Consider the following 15,183-nt stretch of genomic DNA (forward strand, 5'->3'; position numbering starts at 1 on the left):
CACCCCTCACCCATGCCCTGCCGCTGGCCTGGGATTCCTTCCCCCTTCTCATCCAACAATCACTCTCCCCATCTTCAAATCTTCATTAAATTTACATCTCCTCAAAGAGGCTTTATCTGACCAAATCCTCAGTTCCCCTACTCCCTCACCCTTCTGCAGTGCCAATTAACTTGGATTTGTACGCTTTATTCACAGGACTCTCAGCCCCACCACAGTTAGGTACATATCTGTAATTTATTTCAGTGACCCACTCCCCTTCTAGACTGTCAGCTCCTTGTGGTTAGGAACATGTCTACCAACTCTGCTCTACTGTACTCTCCCAAGTACTTAGTTCAGTGCTTTGCACACAGTAAGCACTCAATAAATATGATTGATCAATCGATTGAATAATGCTTTTATCCAGGCATTGAAGACTGCTGGGATAAAGTGGAAAGAGCCCAGGCCTGGGAGTCAGATGGACCTGAGTTCTAATTCTGGTTCTGCCACTTGTCTGCTGTGTGACCTTGGGCAAGTCACTTTATTTCTCTAGGCCTCAGTTCCCTCATCTGTAAAATGGGGATTACGACTGTGAGCACCATGTGGGACATGGGCCGTGTCCAACCTTATATCTAACATCAGATAGATGTTAGATATAACATCTTAAATCTTAAGATGCTTAGATATATTTATCTATCTTATTTATTAGAACTGCTTAGAACAGTGCCTGGCACATAAATGCCATTAAAAAAATAAAATAAAATAAGCAGGTCAAGACTCCACTTGAGGCCTAGCTGTGGTCTCAACCAATCAGTGGTATTTATTGAGGGCTTACTTATGCTGAGCACTATACTAAGCATTTGTGAGAGTACAATACAGTTGCACTCTCTAACAAGGAGACAAACATTAAAATAAGTTGTAGTAAGGCAATCAGACAAAAAGGACCTATACATTAAGTGCTGTAGGGGTAGAAATGGGGGAGAGAACCTAAATGCTTAGGAAGTAGTAATACTAATAATAATGGTATTTGTGAAGTGTCAGGCACTGTATTAAGTGCTGGGGTGGATACTAGCAAATCGAGTTGGACACACTTCCTGTCCCTTGTGGAGCTCACAGGTTCAGTCCCCACTTTACAGATGAAGTCACTTCTCTGTGCCTCAGTTAAGGGACCTGCCTAATGTCACAAAACAGACAAGTGGCAGAGCCAGAATTAGAATCCAACTTCTAAGCATATATTGTAACCATTATGCCACACTGCTTCTCACAAGTGAAAGTAAGTGTACTGTATCCAACCTAATTTGCTTGTATCCACCCCACTTAGTACAATGCTTGGCACATAGTAAACAAACACTTAAATAGTTATTTTTAATGTTATGTGCACAGCTGAGGCAGCAGGGAGGGAAAATTAGGGAGGGCAGATGAAAGGTGTGTTAGGGAAAGCCCCAGACTCCTAGTCCCAGGTGGCAGCAGGCAAATCAATCAATCATTTATTGAGCGCTTACTGTGTGCAGAGCACTGTGCTAAGCGCTTGGGAAGTACAAGTTGACAACATAGAGAGACAGTCCCTACCCAACAGTGGGCTTACAGTCTAAAAGGGGGAGATGGAGAACAAAACCAAACATACTAACAAAATAAAATAGAATAGATATGTACAAGTAAAATAAAGAGTAATAAATATGTACAAACATATATATACATATATACAGGTGCTGTGGGGAAGGGAAGGAGGAGATGGTGAATCAGGAGCACAAAGGGTCTACTGCTGCTCCCTATTGCTCCCGGCAGGAATGTTGCTGCCTCTTTCATGACAGGCTACAGTGAGCTCCATGTGGGACAGGGACTTTGTCCATCCTGATTAGCTTATATAATAACAGTATTTGTTAAGCACTTACTATGTGCCAAGCCCCTGTTCTAAGTGCTGGGGTAGACCCAATGTAATCAGGTTGTCCCAGGTGGGACTCACAGTTTTAATCCCCATTTTACAGATGAGGTAACAGGCACAGAGAAGTGAAGTGAAGTGGCTTGCCTGAAGTCACATAGCAGACAAGTAATGGAGCTAGAATTAGAACCCATGTCCTCTGACTCCCAAGCCTGTGCTCTTTCCACTGAGCCACATTGCTCTCAGTATTTAGTAGTGTTTGACACACAGTAAGTGCTTAAAAATACCATCATCATTATTATTATAATAATTAGAGTGGCCAGGAGTTGATCATTGGTGGTGTCCTAGGTGGAGGGGATGGGTTGGGCCAAGGGCTTAAGCTCTGTCTCCTTCAGATGTCACTGTAGCTGACACCTGGCCCCCGGGGTCAACATAGTGAATCCATCAGTGGGATTTATCAAATGCTACTGCATACTAAGCGCTTAATAAATGCCATCGTTATAGAGAAGCAGCGTGGCTCAGTGGAAAGAGACTGGGCTTTGGAGTCAGAGGTCATGGGTTCAAATCCCCACTCTGCCAACTGACAGCTGTGTGACTTTGGGCAAATCACTTCACTTCTCTGCACCTCAGTTCCCTCATCTGTAAAACGGGGATTAAAACTGTGAGCCCCCCATGGGACAGCCTGATCACCTTGTAACCTCCCCAGCACTTAGAATGGTGCTTAGTACATAGTAAGCACTTAATACCATTATTATTATTATTATTCTCTGCCCAGAGACAATGGAGTGCAATCCACCTCTCATTGAGTAAAAAAACATGGAACCCGATAGAACAGACTGCATCAGAAGCATCTTGCCTAGTGTCAAGAGCACATGGGTTCTAATTCCCATTCTCCTACTTATCTGCTGTGTGACTCTGGACAAGTCACTTAACTTCTCTGTGTCTGTTACCTCACCTGTAAAATAGGGATTAAGACTGTGGGAAAGGGACAGTGTCCAATCTGATTGCCTTGTATCATCTACCCCAATGCTTAGAATAGTGCTCGGCACATAGTAAGCACTTAAAATATACCATAATTATTAAAAGTATGTATCAAGACCAATCATATTCATTAAACGCTTACTGAGTGCAGAGCACTGTACGAAGCACTTGGGAAAGTACAGTATAGCAAAGTGGGTAGATATGTTCCCTGCCCATAGCAAGTTTACAGTCTAGAGGGGGATTTCTATTTGGTGCTCCAATTGCCAAAGCACCATAAATTAGTTCATTCATTCAATCGTATTTATTGAGCACTTACTGTGTGCAGAGCACTGTACTAAGTGCTTGGTAAGTATAAGTTGGCAACACAGAGACGGTCCCTACCCAACAGCGGGCTCACAGTCTAGAAGGCTAATTTGCTCCTCAGAACACTCCTGCAAGGAAGGGTTCAATTATTATCCCATTTTACAACTGGAGAAACTGAGGTGGGGGAGGTTAAATGACTTGTCCAAGGCTACACAATAGCCAAGCGGCAGAGCCAGGACTAGAGAAGCAGCATGGCATAGTAGATAGAGCAGAGGCCTGGGAGTTGGAAGGTCATGAGTTCTAATGGTGGCTCCTCCACTTTTCTTCTGTGTGACCTTGAGCAAGTCACTTCACTTATCCGGGCCTCAGTTACCTCATCTGTAAAATGGGGATTGAAACTGAGCACCCCATGAGGGACAGGGACTGTGTCCAACCCAATTTGCTTGTATCCAGTGCTTAGTATAGTGCCTGGCACATAGTAAGGGCTTAACAAGTACCATCATTATTATTAATAATTATTATTATTATTATTAGAACCAGGGACCTCCAAATTCCAGGGCCACAGCTCTCCCACACTGCCTCCCCTTTGTTTCTATGGCACCTGGAAAAAAAAAAAAGGACTTGGAAGCCAAACCCGCGAGTGGAATGATACTTTTGAAAGAGCAACAACACAAAGAGTATGTGGCTTTTCTGTCCCAGAAAAAAAAAAGGCTCTGGGAACCTGCCCAACAGAAAGTCATAGCAAAGCACTGGGCAGGGCTCCAGGGTAGCCAGAGGCCAGGAATGAGAGAAGAGGGAGCCAGCTGAGCGGACAAACCTGGGCAACAAGGCATAGCTTTATGCAGTTCTCTGAGGTTGTGTGTGTATATACTATATATATATATATATATATACATATATACACACACACACACACACACACACACACCTCATCCTCTCCAATCAATCTTATTTCTTGAGTGCTTACTGTGTGCAGAGTGAGCCGTCATTTAGGGAAGCAGCGTGGCTCAGTGGAAAGAGCCCGGGCTTGGGAGTCAGAGGTCATGGGTTCAAATCCCAGCTCCGCCAACTGTCAATCGTATTTATTGAGCGCTTACTGTGTGCAGAGCACTGTACTAAGCACTTGGGAAGTACAAGTTGGCAATATATAGAGACGGTCCCTACCCAACAGTAGGATCACAGTCTAGAAGGGGGAGACAGAGAACAAAACCAAACATATTAACAGAATGAAATAAATAGAATAGATATGGACAAGTAAGAGTAATAAATATATACAAACATATATACAGCTGTGTGACTGAGGCACAGAGAAGTCAAGTGACTTGCCCAGTTATCTCATCTATAAAATGAGGATTAAGATGGTGAGTCCCAAGCGGGGCAACCTGATCACCTTGTATCGTCCCCAGTGCTTAGAACAGTGCTTTGCACATAGTAAGCGCTTCAATGCCATTATTATTATTATCATTATTATTAGGCATTCAGTGAGAAACAACTTGGCCTAGTAGGAAAAGCACGGGCTTGGGAGTCAGAGGAAATGAGTTCCGACCCCAGCTCTGTCACCTAATTGCTGTGTGGCCTTGGGCAAGTCATTTAACTTTGCTGTGCCTCAGTTTTCTCATCTGTAAAATGGAGATTCAATATCTGTTCTTCCTCCTACATAGAATGTGGGCTCCATGTGGGACAAGGACTGTGTCCAATCTGATGATCTTGTATTCACTGTAGCATTTAGCATATAGTAAAAACCACAGTTATTACTATTGTACAAGCAAAAACTATAATTTCCTGATGGATTAACTGAAATAACTTCTCAGTATGAAGAGAGGGCTGGAGTGCAGATAAACCAGGGGAGAGCCAAAGGAATAGGAGAGTCCATTAGGGCCTGGGAGTGTGGAGGGATAAACTGAGAAGGGGTAGGTTGGGATGAGCCAGAAAGTGGTTAGATGGTAGCTGAGGGGCTCAAGTTGGGTAGGGAGAGGGGAGAAAGTCACCCAGGAGAAAAATGAGAGATGCCCATATTGGAGATTCAGTTTCAGTTGTTCAAACTGAACAGATTTAGCTCATGCTCAATTAATCATTCATCCTTTTTCAATATTGGGGCCGAGAAATGGATCAGTTGGTAGAAGGCAAGTAAGCAAAATAATAGCAGTGTCAACCTGAACAGATCTCAAACTGAAATAAACAATTTTTTATGATTAGTTGAAATTATCCAGAAACGTAGACAACCCTGGCAAAATGGTATCTGGCCAAAAAAATTGAACATTTTGCAGTCCCTTATTTGGTTTGCTCGTTTGTTTATTTTGCATTGTGCCAGCAATTTCTGTCATATCTGTAGTGTTTTGCCAAGTCTTTTATTCAAGATGATTCCTGCTTTAAAATATTTTTAGCTACAGCAGCTCTTTAATCATGAGGGTATTGTTTCAGAAGCAATTATTTTATGTGCATCCAAAAGCAAAGCTGAAACCCTATCCAAACGCATCTGAACTCATCCCGGTGCTCAGGGACACCATGGGAACTCTCTGAAGGCAGAACTCAAGTGCTGTTCCATGAAGGAAAGTCTCATCTCAATTACAGAATAGGCCTGGATTGTGCCCTTTGCTGATTTCTCCTTGTGTTTTTCATTGGAGATGGTAAATTGTAACTTCATCTGGTTTCTTCAGAGAACAAGCCTCATTTCCCCAACCTCCCTAAAACATACTCTTCCTAATTATTGTTGTTGAGTGCTTACTGTGTACCAAGCACATAATAAAATGGGGATTAAGACTGTGAGCCCCAAATGGGATATGGACTGTGTACAACCTGATTACCTTTTATCTACCCCATTGTGTAGAACAGTGCCTGGCACAAAGTAAATGCTTAACAAATACCATTAAAAAAATGTATATAGTGAAATAAGGATTAAAACTGTGAGCCCCATGTGGGACAGGGACTGTGTCCATCCTTATTAGCGTGTATCTACCCCATCATTTAGAACAGTGCTTGACACATAGTAAGCACTTAATAAGATCATTATTAAAATAATGCAAGTTAATCAGGTTGGGCACACAGTTCAAATAAGAGGGAGTAGGATTTAATCCCCATTTTACAAATGAGGTAATCACAGAGAAGCAAGGTGACCTGCCCAAGATCACACAGCAGACATGTGGCAAAACAAGGTCCTCCGACTCCTAGGTTCATGCCCTTTCCATTGAGCCCCACTGCTTCTCTCTATATTCACCCAATTTCCTGACCTATCCTACAATATGGGCACAGAGAAGGACAGAAGCATCCCTACCCAGGAAGAAATGATTGAATGTCCTTTTCTAAATTGTTTTAACAAAAGCAATTCTAACCCATGTGGTCAGCATTCACAGGCACAGTGCACATTCCTGGGATAGAGAACAGGACCTGCCAAGCCATTGACACCTTAAGGCCGGTCATCCTGAGTCCCAGTCCTCATCCAGTGCTCTTGTGGTGGTGAATTCCTCCCTGCCTTCAATCATGAGGTCCTTGAGGGCAGGGAACATGTGTCTTTCTTCTGTGGTAGTCTTCTGGGAGCTAAATATGGAGCTCAACACTCAGTAAGGGCTCAAAAAGTGCCATTGCTTAACTGATTGAGGTGGCTTCAATCCATCTATAGTAGTCACTGAGCACTTTGTGCAGAGCACTGTAGTGAGCTTGGAAGAGTATATCATCTCCAGGCATGGTTCCCAAATCTTAAATCTTCAGCCCTCTCTCTCTGTAGATTAACATTTCCTCTTGTTTTACTTTATTTGGATGTCTCACCGATGCCTTAAACATGTCCAAAACAGAATTCATTTCCCCTACTCTCTCCCGCTTCTGTGTCACCCTTGCATTTTGGATTTGTACCCTTTATTCACACCACACTCAGCCCCATAGCACTTACATACATGTCCATAATTAATTTCAATGACTGTCTCCTGTCCTAGACTGTAAAATCCCTGTGGGCAGGGAATTGTCTACTAAATGTGTATATAGCTATAATTCTATTTATTCTGATGGAACTGACACCCATCTACTACTTTTTTTTTGTCTATCTCCCCACTTCTGGACTGTGAGCCCGTTGTTGGGTAGGGACCATCTCTATAAGTTGCCAATTTGCACTTCCCAAGCACTTAGTACAGTGCTCTGCCCACAACAGTAAGTGCTCAATAAATACAACTGAATGAATATTATCCTCTCCAAAGCTCTTAGTAAGGTGCTCTACCCACAGTAAGTGCTCAAATACAATTGACTGATCACAGTAGATTTAGGTGACATTATCCTTACCCTCAAGGAGCTTGCAATCTAGTGGGGAGACAGAAAGCTTAAAGATGTCTGCAATGCTGTCTTGGTTGAGGGAGGGGTAAGCCCGAGTCATCACCCTCAAGAATTGAAGTACATAGGTGATGCAGAAGTTTTAAAGTGTCACTGGTGGTGGTGGGGTAAAAATAGGTTGGGGAGTTGAGCAATCACACAGGAAAGCCCTCCTGAAGATGTGATTTTAGAAAGGCTGTGAAGAGACGTTCCACAAAGCAAACCCCCAAAGAGATTTTCATACCACAGAATTCCAGACACTTACAAGGCCACATTAATTATGGTAAACCAGCTATCTATCTTAATACCAGTGCAAGAGCAAACATACCAATCTAAATGATAGATCCATAAAAGCAGGGAAGCAGCATGGCCTAATGGATAGAACACAGGCCTAATTCTGTCTCTCCACTTGGCTGTGTGACCATGGGCAAATCGCTTTACTTCTCAGTGTTCAGTTACCTCATCTGGAAAATGGGGATTAAGACTTTGAGCCCCATGTGGGACAGGGACTGTGTCCAGCCTGATTGCTTTATATAATAACAATGGTATTTGTTAAGCGCTTACTATGTGCAAAGCACTGTTCTAAGCACTGTGGGGGGATACAAGGTGATCAGGTTGTCCCACATGGGGCTCACAGTCTTAATTCCCATTTTACAGATGAGGTAACAGGCACAGAGAAGTTAAGTGACTTGCCCAAAGTCACACAGCTGATAAGTGGCAGAGCCAGCATTAGAACCCATGACCTGACTCCCAAGCCCGTGCTTTTTCCACTGAGCCATGCTGCTTCTCTGATCTACCCCAGTGCTTAAAAACAGTACTGGACACAAAGTAAGTTTAACAAATACCATCAAAATAATAATAATATAGTCAGGCTATATTAGCCTATTTGTTAATTGCTAATTAACTAATTACTAATTTAATTAATTATTAATTTTTAATTTGTTAATTGCTTACTATGAGTCAAGCACTGTTCTAAGTGCTGGGGGTACATATGAGTTAATCAGGTCAGACCAAGTCCCAGCCCCAGATGGGGCTCACAGTCTAACTAGGAGCAAGAACAGGTATTGATTTACCACTTTGCAGTTGAGGAAACTGAGGCACAGGGAAGTTAAGTGACTTGCCCAAGGTCACACAGCAGCTAAGTGGCAGAGCTGGGATTGACTCTTCTGATTCTTAGGACCACGTTCTTTCCACTAGGCCACTGCTGCTCCTCTAGTGAGAACTTTTTTCTTCTCACCCATACCAGCTCTCTCATGTGGGACTGGGTCCTTTTAACATTCAGCTGGTCCAATTAAAAAGAAAAACAAAAAGACACCATTTGGAGCAAAATGTGTAGCACAATAGCAAAAAAATTAAGGCCTACAACAAAAAAAGTGTCTCTTCTAGGACTATGCAGGAGTCTATTCATTTTGAGTTAGGTACATCCATCAGATAAGCCTGCAACAGTCTCTAATGAGTTGTATTAATGGTCATTCTTCCATGTATAGTACCTATTGCCCCAACTCTTTTCAGCTCTAAAATATTTCATGGCTATGGGAACTGGACTTCAAACTCTCTCCTTTGGGAAATACAGTTTTCAATCTATTTTGGGCCAGTAGGGATGGTTTTTCCTTTCTTCAGTGCAGACATCTGGCCTAATTCAGAAGACTCAATAACAATTTCCCTCAAGAGATTGATGTAACCAAATAGGAATGCCAAGGAAAAAAGACTAAAAAAAAAAAAATCAAATGGTCAGAGGACTGAGAGAACACTTGCATCCATTTGGAGACGCTGCCCTACTTGGGCAACAAATAAAGAGTTTATTGCTACAAAAGAGAAGTGAGGAGCCAATTGATGGTGATTATTGAGCATTTCACTTTGTGCAGAGCCCTGTACTAAGCACTTGGGAGAGTACAATACAATAGAGTTGGTAAACCTATTCTCTGCCCTGGATGACCTCACAGATGTCAGTGTCTCCATCTCTCGTTCGTGCATGTGTGTACATATTATGCTATTTGTTAAGTGCTTACTATGTACCAGGCACTGTAGTAATAATAATAATAATAATAATAATGATGGCATTTATTAAGTGCCTACTATGTGCAAAGCACTGTTCTAAGAGCTGGGGAGGTTACAAGGTGATCAGATTGTCCCACAGAGGGCTCACAGTCTTCATCCCCATTTTACAGATGAGGTAACAGGCACAGAGAAGTTAAGTGACTTGCCCAAAGTCACACAGCTGACAATTGGCAGAGCAGGTATTTGAACCCATGACCTGACTCCAAAGCCCATGCTCTTTCCACTGAGCCACACTGCTTCTCTAAGCACTGTACTAAGCACTGGGGTGGAAATAAGCTAGTCAGGTTTGTGTATATATCCATAGACACATCCTAATTCTTCTTAATCAGTTGATGCTACTGATGGTAAGATTCTATCTGCGTGTGGATGATAAGATCCATTCCATAATAATGAACTGCACACCAGCTGTCTCAGCTCAGCAACCTCTGTATTTATTTCCAGAATAAAAGGAAAAAAAAGTCAGATGAGAGCCAAACTTCTAGAGCTAATTATGCTTTTTTGTTGGCCAAATGTACCCATTCCAGGCACTAGTTTCTTCTCATTAAATTCCCTCCCACCTATACAAGATGGTGGAGACAGAGAGGGGCTATTATTGAGAGAGCTTATGTCTAAACCAAGTACCTAAAAAGAATTACGGAAACAACCCATGGAACAAAGGTATTAGCACCTCCTGGTTTTATATTAGTACAAACCCTAGCAAAAATGGCAATGCTTAACCCCATTTGAACCTATTCACAAAGTGGCAAGTGAATTGTTTGCTCTGAGAATGGGCCTGAAACTCTTTCCACCAGCTAAGACTGCCTAGGTGGGGAAATGACCAATCACACCTTCCTCCAGTTATAAGACAAATTAAGCACCTGGGCAATACAAAAACAAAAAAAAAAAGGTTCCTCTTCCCCAGACTTCCATCCCCCTGTAGGAAGGAGTGTGGCTTAGTGGAAAGAGCATAGGCCTGGGAGTTAAAGGATCTGGTTTCTAATACTGGCTCCCCTTCTTGCCTGCAGTGTCACTCTGGACTCATCATTTAACTTCTGTGCCTCCATTTCCTCATCTGTAAAATGGGGATTCAATACCTTGTTCTCCCTCCTACTTGGACTGCATGCCCCTTGAGGGAGAGGGACTAAATCTGACCTGATCATCCTGTGTTTACCCCAGTGCACACAAAGTGCTTATTAAATACCACTGTTATTACTATTATTTAGTTATTATGAAATTTCCTCATGATCCTGGTGAAGTCTGCATCATCTGCCCCTGCTTCACAGCTCACTCTAGTTCATAGACATCACAATATCTAAGCATGCAAAGCACTTACTAGAAATAACACTCCCATGTGTTTTTTTTTAAATGGTATTTTTAAGCGCTTTCTATGTGCCAGGCACTGTTCTAAGAGCTGGATTAGATACAAAGTGATCAGGTTGGACACAGTCCATGGCCCACATGGGGCAAACAGTCTTAAACCCTATTGTACAATTGAGATAACAGGCACAGAGAGTGAAGTAGCTTGTCCAAAGTCACAGAGCAGACAAGCGGTGGACCTGAGATTAGAACCTAGGTCCTTCTGACCCCCAAGCCCCTGCTCTACCAACTAAGCTAAGTCTTCCCAGATGTGATCTTATTCCTCTGTCCAGTTCCTGGGGATTATGTTTGTATGTGGTGCAGAGCTGGAGGGTCCCACCTAATATACAGTTGGAGAAACTGAGGCAAAGAGGGGAAACGTGTCTTGCCTCCACTCAGGGAGTAAACTGGCTAAAGCCAGGAATTCTGACTCTAAACCAGACTGCTTCCCAAAGAAACAATATGGAATTCTTGCTTTTCAGGAACTAGATGATAATCTAATGGCAGGTGTCCTCCAAAGGACTATGAAAACATCTGTGGCACAGCAGACTCATTTAATAAGCTGTCTGACGCTGATTCCCTCTCCTATTATGTGCATGCCAGCCAGCAGCCACCTCTTTATTGTAATCTTTATTTTCGATGCACCGAAATATCAGCAGACTCAGGAGAAGAAAAGGCTCTCTCCTCTTTCCTTGCTAGGCTTTTTTTCCCCCATTTTAATATCACCTTTATATTCAACCTGGCATTCATGGACCAGAGGAGGGAAAAAAAAACAACAAAAAAACCCTACAACTTGAGTAATGGTCCTTCAGCTACCCTTCCTTCCTCCCCGTTCCTTGAGAACTGACAGATGAGCTGACAGCTTATTGCCTTTCTGTGTAACAATACAATGCTTAAAGCAATAGAATATTTTCTGTTTTGAGAATCTCTTTACTCATTTAACCAGTGTGCCTATCAGCTCTCATCTCTTCTCTACACAGGTCACAAGCTTTCCAGTAGAATGTGCCTGTTTGGTTTTTTCAAAAGCTATAAGTAAGCAATTAATCTATGGTACTTATTGAGCACTTACTGTATGGAGAACATGGTACAAAGTGCAATACCCCTGCCCATAAAGAGCTTTTAGTCCACAGATATTTAAATAAGTTACAAACAGGGGACATGGCAAGGTTATGAAGGGATGAATATCAAGTGCTTAAAGCACTCAGATTCAAGTGCACAGACTACACAGAAGGTAGAAGGGGTAGGGGAAATGAGGGTTTGGTCAAGATAGGCCTCTTGGAGGAGATGTGATTTTAGGATGGCTTTGAAGGTTAAAAGAGTAGTGATCTGTTGGATTTGAAGGTGGAGGGAGTTGCAAGTTAGACGGAGAACGTGGGCAAGGGGTTGGTAGTGAAAAATAAGATCGGGGTACAATTGAGTTTGGCAATTTGCCCAGGGTCACAAGGCAGGCAAGTGGCAGGCTTGGAATTAGAAACCAGGTCCTTAAGCTCCCAGGCCCATGACTACAAACTCATCACTAGTGTAAACTCGTTGTTAGGAGGGAATGGGTCTGTTCCATTGTATTCTCCAAGCGCTTAGTAGGAGTGCTCTGCACACAGTAAGTGCTTAATAAATGACTTGACTGCTTGAATTCTAAGCCACACACATTGTTGAATATTAGACCAGGGCTGCATTCTTCCTGGGCATATTGGGGTTGGGAAGAACCCTGGCTTGTTTGGGTGAAGAGATCAGGAGCACTGTGGAGGTGTTTAGACCTGGGTGGGAGGGTGTGGTCTCTTCCTATTTTTTTTTATGGTGTTTTTAAGTACTTACTATGTGCTAAGTACTGTATTAAGCACTAGGGTAAACGTTTAAGTAGGAGAGAGAGCAGGTATTGAATTCCCATTTTGCAATTGAAGAAACTGAGGCACAGAGAACTGAAGAGATGAGCCCAAAGTCACAGCATGAAATTGGCAGAGGCTGAATTAGAACCCAGGCCCGGCTCTTTCCACTGGCCACAATATTTCCCATTTCTTTGCATTCTGATTGCTTTGTATCTACCTTACCATCTAGTTCTTGTCACATAGGGCTCAGTTAATACCTTAAATATTATTCTTTTTAGTGACATTCATTAAGTGGTAACTTTGCACCAGGAACTGTATTAAGTCCTGGGGTAGACACAGGATAATCAGGTTGAACATAGTCCCTGTCAGTCTGAATCCCCATTTTACATATTAGGTAACTGAGGCACAGAGACGGCCTTTTGGCTAAGATCAAGTGTAGTATCTGTTCTTAGTTTAACATCTGATACATCTTCGATGTGAAGATGCCGTGTTAAGCAGCTTTTTAGAGAAAGGAGGTGGGTTGGGAACCCCTTCTCCCCCTCCCCTCTCCCTCCTCACCTCCTTCCCCTCCCCACAGCACCTGCATATATGTATATATGTTTGTACGTATTTGTTACTCTATTTTATTTGTACATATTTATTCTATTTATTTTATTTTGTTAATATGTTTTGTTCTCTGTCTCCCCCTTCTAAACTGTGAGCCCACTGTTGGGTAGGGACCGTCCCTATATGTTGCCAACTTGTACTTCCCAAGCACTTTGTACAGTGCTCTGCACACAGTAAGCCCTCAATAAATACTATTGAATGAATGAATGAACTTGTTCCGTCCCCTCCACTCATCGGCCTGATATTGCAGTACTTCCAGGCTAGGTGCCTTTCCCCCATTGGGAATTTTTTTTTTTATCCCTTCTAGACTGTGAACCCACTGTTGGGTAGGGACTGTCTCTATATGTTGCCAACTTGTACTTCCCAAGGGCTTAGTACAGTGCTCTGCACACAGTAAGTGCTCAATAAATACAATTGAATGAATAAATAAATGAATAAACAACTAGCCCAAGGTCACACAGAAGACAAAGCTGTATAGCAGAGGTTAGAACCAAGGTCTTCTGACTTCTAAGCCCACCCTCCTTCCACTAGGCCACACTGTTTCTCACTCAGATACAGCAGCGGGCCTGGGAAGAAGAAGGACCTGGATTCTAATTCCTGCTCCACTTATACAAGGTCACACAACAGACAAGTCACTTCACTGGGTCTCAGTTACCTGCTCTGTAGAAGTGGGGATTAAGACTGTCAGCACAATGTGAGACAGAGATTGTGTCCAACCCAATTACCTTGTATCTACCCCAACACTTAGTACAGTGCCTGGCACATAGTAAGCATTTAACAAAGCCACAAATACCAAACACAAGGAACACATAGTACCCCAAGACACGAACTCATTGACCACCTCTAGCATTTAAGTACTTAAACCCAGCCTCAAAATACATGCATGTTTCTTCACATGTACATTCAATTATTTGAAGCACTTAAACCCAGCCTCAAGACACACACAAGTATATTTCTTCAGTTGTATATTCAATTTGAAGTACTTACGCCCAGCTTCAAGACACATGCACATACATTTCTTCAGCTCTACATTCAATTATTTCAAGTACTTATGCCCAGCTTCAAAACACATGCATATACATTTCTTCCATTGTACATTCAATTGTTTGGAGGAAGATGCAGAAAGGTCAAAGGGGAAACACAGTCAGGAGTTCCCACAGCCTCCTCCCATTTATGTTCTTCATTTGCTCCAGTAGACTTAGGTAGCAGAAGTAATAATATTATTATTATTTGTCACGAGCCCCTGGCTCATACCAATCAGGGCCTTCCTGGACTGAGGAAGTTTCCAGTGACACATAGAAGAGTCAAACCATACCACGGGCTACCAAGGTAACCGTGGAACTTTTTTTTAACTTTATTTTACTAACTTGCAAGAGAGTGATAATATAAACACACTCACCAACTCCGGCCCTTCTGCGGATGCTTCTTCTTACTGCTTCCAAGTGCTGCTGCTCTTCTACTGCTTCTATGCTTGCTCTCTTGCATGCTTCTCGACATGGCTCTGCTCCAGGTGCTTTCCTCCACGTGCTTTTTCTGTAATTCATAATGACCGCCTTAGGCATCACAGCTGTGGCTCTATGTAGCAGTCATTGATTGGTCCAAGCCTGTTAGTGGTTAGAGCAGGGAGAGAAGGCCACGCCTCCCTCCATGCTCCACCCCCCCAGGCCAGCAATCACCTGTCCTCAATTAGTGCCTTCCCCAGTCTCTTCCTTGTTCATTCATTCATTCAATCGTATTTATTGCGTGCTTACAGTGTGCAGAGCACTGTACTAAGCGCTTGGGAAGTACAAGTTGGCAACATATAGAGACGGTCCCTACCCAAAAGCGGGCTCACAGTCTAGAAGGGGGAGACAGACAACAAAACAAAACATGTGGACAGGTTTCACTTGTTCTCTGGTTCACAAACAGTCACATAATAATAATAATTCT

At 42.7% G+C, this 15,183-nt stretch overlaps 1 pseudogene; it reads left to right on the plus strand.

Moving 5' to 3' along the window:
• The first annotated feature begins 13,053 nt into the window (after positions 1-13,053).
• LOC119929075 lies at positions 13,054-13,211 on the plus strand (annotated as a pseudogene).
• Positions 13,212-15,183: the final 1,972 nt, after the last annotated feature.

The sequence above is a fragment of the Tachyglossus aculeatus genome, chromosome 5 (genome assembly GCF_015852505.1).
Source record: "Tachyglossus aculeatus isolate mTacAcu1 chromosome 5, mTacAcu1.pri, whole genome shotgun sequence".
Taxonomy (NCBI): Eukaryota; Metazoa; Chordata; class Mammalia; order Monotremata; family Tachyglossidae; genus Tachyglossus; species Tachyglossus aculeatus.